Source organism: Petromyzon marinus, chromosome 58 (assembly GCF_048934315.1).
Source record: "Petromyzon marinus isolate PM22_M1 ecotype Great Lakes invasive population chromosome 58, UKy_Petmar_22M1.pri1.0, whole genome shotgun sequence".
In the NCBI taxonomy this organism is placed as follows: domain Eukaryota; kingdom Metazoa; phylum Chordata; class Hyperoartia; order Petromyzontiformes; family Petromyzontidae; genus Petromyzon; species Petromyzon marinus.
Genome location: NC_133724.1, coordinates 7,171,443 through 7,177,587, shown reverse-complemented (window position 1 = coordinate 7,177,587; position 6,145 = coordinate 7,171,443).

The window sequence follows — 6,145 nt, the reverse complement described above, 5'->3', positions numbered from 1 at the left end:
ACGTGGGTATAAAATACAAATAACGACTTTGATTTAAAGCTTTCGTGACTGCAGGGATTCATATTCTTGGTTATTTCGGTAAAGTCACCGCGTAGAAGGGAAACAATAAAATATTATTTAATAACGACGTTTCGGGCGCAACACAAGCGTCCGTCATCACGTGGGAAAGGGGCCGTCCATAAATGACGTCACGCGTTTTTTGACGATTTTAGACCGCCCCCCATCTTCGTCACAGGGCGTCACAAAAGTCAGACCCCCCCCCTCTCAAATATGACGTCTCAAAGCTCTGCCCCCCCCCCCCCCCAAAATAAAGAAATAAAACATGCTTCAAATCGCTTTAAACTATTGTTGTCATTGTAGTGCGTATTTAATGTGGCGCTGCACTCTGATGTTGTAGGAGAAAACATTTATCAAAAAGTCTATTTAATTAAGTAGCACGTGTTGTCTATATTTATTTAAAGTTGCGCATTCTGATATGACGTCACATTTCTCACCCCCCCCTCGTCACACATCGTCACAAATGTCTGACCCCCCCCCCTTGGTGCGTGACGTCATTTATGGACGGCCCCTAAATAGAACAAGAACTTCTAAAGAAATAAAGTTTTCGAATCGAGAAGTTCGCAGTTCAAGTGGCGCGTGCTGATCACAATCAGAATGGGACCTTTGCGGCCGTCCATAAATGACGTCACGCACCTGGAGGGGGGTAGGGGTCAGACATTTGTGACGATGCGTGACGAGGTGGGGGAGGGGGCTTTGAGAAATGTGACGTCACATCAAAACGCGCAACTTTAAATAAATATAGACAACACGTTCCACTTAATGAAATTGACTTTTTAATAAATGATTTCTCCTACAACATCAGAGTGCAGCGCCACATTAAATACGCACTACAATGTGACAATAGTTTAAAGCGATTTGAAGCATGTTTTATTTTTGGGGGGGGCAGAGCTTTGTGACGTCATATTTGAGGGGGGGGTCTGACTTTTTGTGACGCCGTGTGACGAAGAGGGGAGGGGTCAAAAATCTTCCAAAATCGCGTGACGTCATTTACGGACGGTCCCATAATTCTTCGTGTCAATAATTATGGGACCGTCCATACCACTTTGAATGGGAAACCCTTTTTCACGAAATAGTGCTACAGAATCAACGTTTTGATTGAGACCTCCACTGATTCCGGCACTGTTTAAACGGGCGCCGGTGTGGAGTTTGTCGGCAGAGCTTTGTGACGTCATATTTGAGGGGGGAGGGGGGGGTCTGACTTTTTGTGACGTCGTGTGACGAAGAGGAGGGGGGGTCCAAAAATCTTCCAAAATCGCGTGACGTCATTTATGGACGGCCCCTTTGTTACCAGTATCAGAATTATAAGAATCGGTTCAACACTTGGTGGCAATGAAAGAGGAGTTGTGTGAAGAAGTTCAAACACACCAAATGGAAACCGTTTTCAAGGAATAAAGTTCCTGCATTAGCCACACAGAGTTCTAGATTTAAAGCTTTCGTGACTGCAAGGATCCATACTCTTTGGTTCTATTCGGTAAAGTCACGTAGGTAAAAAAATAATAAAAATCACGACGTTTCGGCCACAACGCACCTGATGAAGGCCAACAAAAAAGACAACTCTGATAATAATATGCACTGTCCTTGAATTTGATTGGACAGTGCCAATATTATTATCAGAGTTGTCTTTTTTGTTTGCATTTTGACTGCTTGTGTTGTGGTCATTGCAAACATGATGCCTTGAATAAAGGTGTCAGTTTTTGTGCCAGTTAAAAGGGTAAAACCTATTCCTATATCTTGTTTCTGGCAAAGGAGGTCTCATAATGTCGTGATTTTTGTTATTATATTTTTTTTACCTACGTGACTTTACCGAATAGAACCAAAGAGTATACGCATAGTTCTCGTGGTGAACATGCAAACACAAACACCTGGGCTCTGATATTATTATTATTATACTGTGTAGGAACCTCCTCGTTACTACACCAGCGGCCCACAGGGGATTATTGTGTCCGTCCGTCCGTCGTGCATCCAAAAATGGGTGGGGAGGGGCTGGGTGGGGAGGGGAGGGTGGGGAGGGGCTGGGTGGGGAGGGAGGGGCTGGGAGGGGTGGGGCTGGGTGGGGGGTGGGAGGGGTGGGGGCTGGGTGGGGAGGGGCTGGTCACCCCGTGGTGCCCCCCTTATAAATCTCAACGTTTCACCTACTCACGCCGGCTTGTGCCCGCCCTCACAGTCGGCCATATTGTGCGGAATACACCACGTGGTGGTGTCGCCGTTGACCCTGGCCATTGACCGAGCAACCCAACGTTCCTACTACCAGCTCCCTCGGCAGGAGAATGTGTTGATTACACGCTTTTATTTCACTCTGTTGTTGCATCCTCAAATCTTGTAACTCAATTTTCACCCACTTCCCAATGTGGTATCGACTGCAAACTTGATATACTTATGTCATACTGATGACAATACTATATTCTATCATAAAAAAAATCTACATATATTTTAAAACATTTTTTTTATATGTTATGTTTCGGCTAGGGTCTAACTGTCCACGCTCAACTGACGATGGCTGTAATTGGTCACGGTCCCCTTACGTTGTGGCAAGCTTCGGGTCCACTTCCTGGAGTCGTGGAGTTCTTACATTACTAGTACGGTACATTTCATTAAAGCGTGTTTTGAAAAAAAAAGTTTTTTAAAAATATTACTTCTTTCATACTGGTAAATAATAAAAAAGGTCCCATGTTGTAGCTACTGTACCCCGAGCTCTAAATACCCTGAGAGTGGCATTGTCCTTGTACTGTTCGCCTTTTGGTGTTCTCTGGTGTGACACTGGTGGTGAGACTGGGCCCTAAAGGAGGGTCGTCTCTGGTGAAGACCGATCAGTTTCAAAGACAATGAGTACTGTACTCTTTGGTTCTATTCGTTAAAGTCACGTAGGTAAAACAAAAAATCACGACGTTTCGGCCACAACACAAGCGGCCTTCATCAGGTGAAAGGACCAGACTGTCTCGAGGACAGGGGGAGGGGTCAAAAATCTTCCAAAATCGCGTGACGTCATTTATGGACGGCCCCTTTGGACATTGCCCATGATGTAGTCTTCCCTTTTAAGGCAACGCACACAATCGGTGCTGACAAAATGTGTCCCAAGTTTGTATTCGTGATGATGCACCGCTGCTGCTAGCGTTGCAGCAGCAACATCTGTGAAACTGGACATCCGTGGGGGGGGGGGGGGGGGGACAAAAAACAAGAGCTTTATAGCTCATCGGATTCCTCCAGTATAAATATGCCGATGATTCTGATCACCGCAACGTAATGTCATTCTGATTGGACGTACCACGCCACCTCACACATTTTTTTTGCCAAGTTCAATTCCAGGCCTAAAAGTCGTCGCTCACCGTCTGTTCCGGTTTTTTTTTTTAAACAAATATTGCGAACACGTTTTAGAACTGATCTCTTTTTATTGACTTGAACCAATGAAATGTGACGACAACAACAACAACCATTTAATCAACAACCATTTAATCGTTCACAAGATCAGTCCCCACACTGGTCACATTCATAAATATTTCACTGTTATGATAATTTCAGCTAATCGCAACTAAAGTCATCAGCAGGGTTTCAACACTTTCATCACTGCACACGCACATCACGACGATGATGATGATGATATTGATGACAAGTAAACAATACACTCACCAATATACAATTAGGGCTCAAGGAATGATGGTGCCGATGGTGGTGCTGGCGGTGGTGCAGCGGTTAGCGCTACGCTGCGCTACGGACCCGGCGACCCGAGTTCGATTCCCGCTCACGGCCAACACCGGTGACGATTGTCTGAACCGGTCTTGGGCCTCCCCTAGTTCGACTCAGCCTCAAATGAGTATCTGCTGCCGTGTAGTAAACATCGCCACTGGGGGAGACAAAGGCGGCCGGGCGTGGTGTTGGCCACCCACCCCCCTCGTGTGCCGTGCCGGCCTTCAAGGAGGTGCTGCTGCTTGCTAACAGCACTTGCCCCTACAGTCCGTTAAGGCTACACGGGGGATCTTTTGTCTTGTTTGGTGGTTGTGATGATGATGAAAGTCACGCTCATCACCTGTACACGCACGTCACAAGGAGTGGAAATTGATGATGCCGATGAAGATGGAAATTGTCCATGTTTACAATGCACGAATCTTTCCCACAGACCAAATCCGGCCTGATCTCCTCGGTCAGCCGAGCTCCATCAACACTGTATGTATCGTACGCTGAACTTCTTTCGCACCGTACATAGCCAACCGCACTAATCGGAGGTGCAGGGGGGGGGGAGGGACAAGCTCAACAAGCAGTTCTAAAGAAATGAATTTGTCAATCTAGACGATTATTTAAAAGTGCATAGCTCCCATGTCGTCGGGACAGAGCGTTCCAGACGGCCGCAGAAAGCACGCGACGCGGTCACCGTCTTTGCTCGGCGGCTAGCCAACACGCCCGTTACGCAGCACACGCACGGCGCTGAACACAGTTCACCACAATACCCTGCGCTGTGCAAGATCCCGGTGGGGGGGGGGGGGGAAATCATAATTCCTGCCCAACACCCCTCCCAACACGGACGGCCAATTCCCTCCGTGGCTGTCCCGAGTCGAACGCGGGAAGGTGGCAACCCGAGTAGCTGTTGTTGTTGATGATGTGAGAGCCACAAACGCACAACTGACGGATTTACACTTAAGTCAGCACTAGAGGGGACTTCGCGGAGGGACGATTGTGCTTTTAACACGGAGGAGCAGGGCTTTCGAGACCAATGTCACCCATGAGAGTTGTGTGTGTTTTTTTTTATTGGAGATAGATCGCGTAAATACAAACACGTGTTCGTTAAAGCCGCCACCACCCGTTTGTCACGTGAGCAGAACATGCCAATTCGTTAGTAGTACATAGTTGGAGAGTAGACCCACTACTACATTTAAAATCTGAGCACTCAGATCCGAGTACCATGGATGATTGTGATGATAGCGGTGTTGTGGGGAGTGGTGGTGCAGCAGTTTGCGCGCCGCACTACGAAAACCGGTGCCCAGAGTTCGATTCCCGCTCACTGCCAACAGCAATGACGGTCATCTGAACCGGTCCTGGGCCTCCCCTAGGTCGACTCAACCTCAAATGAGTACCCGGTGTGGTGTGTAAACATCGTCACTGGGGAGACAAAGGCGGTCGGGCGTGGTGCTGGCCACCCGCCCCCTCGTGTGCCATGCCGACCATCATTGGTGCTCGCTCACAGCACTTGCCCCAATAGTGTGTTAAGGCTACGCGGGGTATCTTTGTCTTTTGATGATGAACGACGTATCACACTGCTGTATGCAGTGACATATACACCGATGGTGATGTTGGCGATGGAGATTGATGGTGGAAATGATGGTGATGGTGGTGGTGGCGGCGTTGATGATGACTTGCACATCACACTGCTGCACACACAGGACACTAGCAGTGTTGATGGTGATATTGGTCGTGAGGAGGATTCGTGACGTCCCACCACTGCATACAAAGCTTTCAAGAGCCGATTATGGCAATCATCACACACCACCGCATGCAGATATCACACCCGCCGAGGATAATAACAGGGACTCCTCTACTTACGAACACACGACTTAAAACTTTCAGAGATACGAACAAACCTGTCCCTCGTATGTCCAGTTGCAGCTGGTCGGACCGAGAGTCGTAAGTTCAATCGCCGCGCAATAGATGGCGGTGGTGGCATTTATAGATCTACGTCTGCAGAACGTGAAGAACCAGTGGCATCTACATCTGCAGAATGTGAAGAACCAGTGGCATCTACAACTGCAGAACGTGAAGAACCAGTGGCATCTACATCTGCAGAACGTGAAGGACCAGTGGCATCTACATCTACAGAACGTGAAGAACCAGTGTCATCTGCAGAACGTGAAGAACCAGTGGTATCTACATCTACAGAACGTGAAGAACCAGTGGCATCTACATCTGCAGAACGTGAAGAACCAGTGGTATCTACATCTACAGAACGTTAAGAACCAGCGGCATCTACATCTGCAGAACGTGAAGAACCAGTGGCATCTACATCTGCAGAAGGGGAAGAACCAGTGGCGTCTACATCTGCAGAACGTGAAGAACCAGCGGCATCTACATCTACAGGAGATTATACAACTTTCAAAGCCAT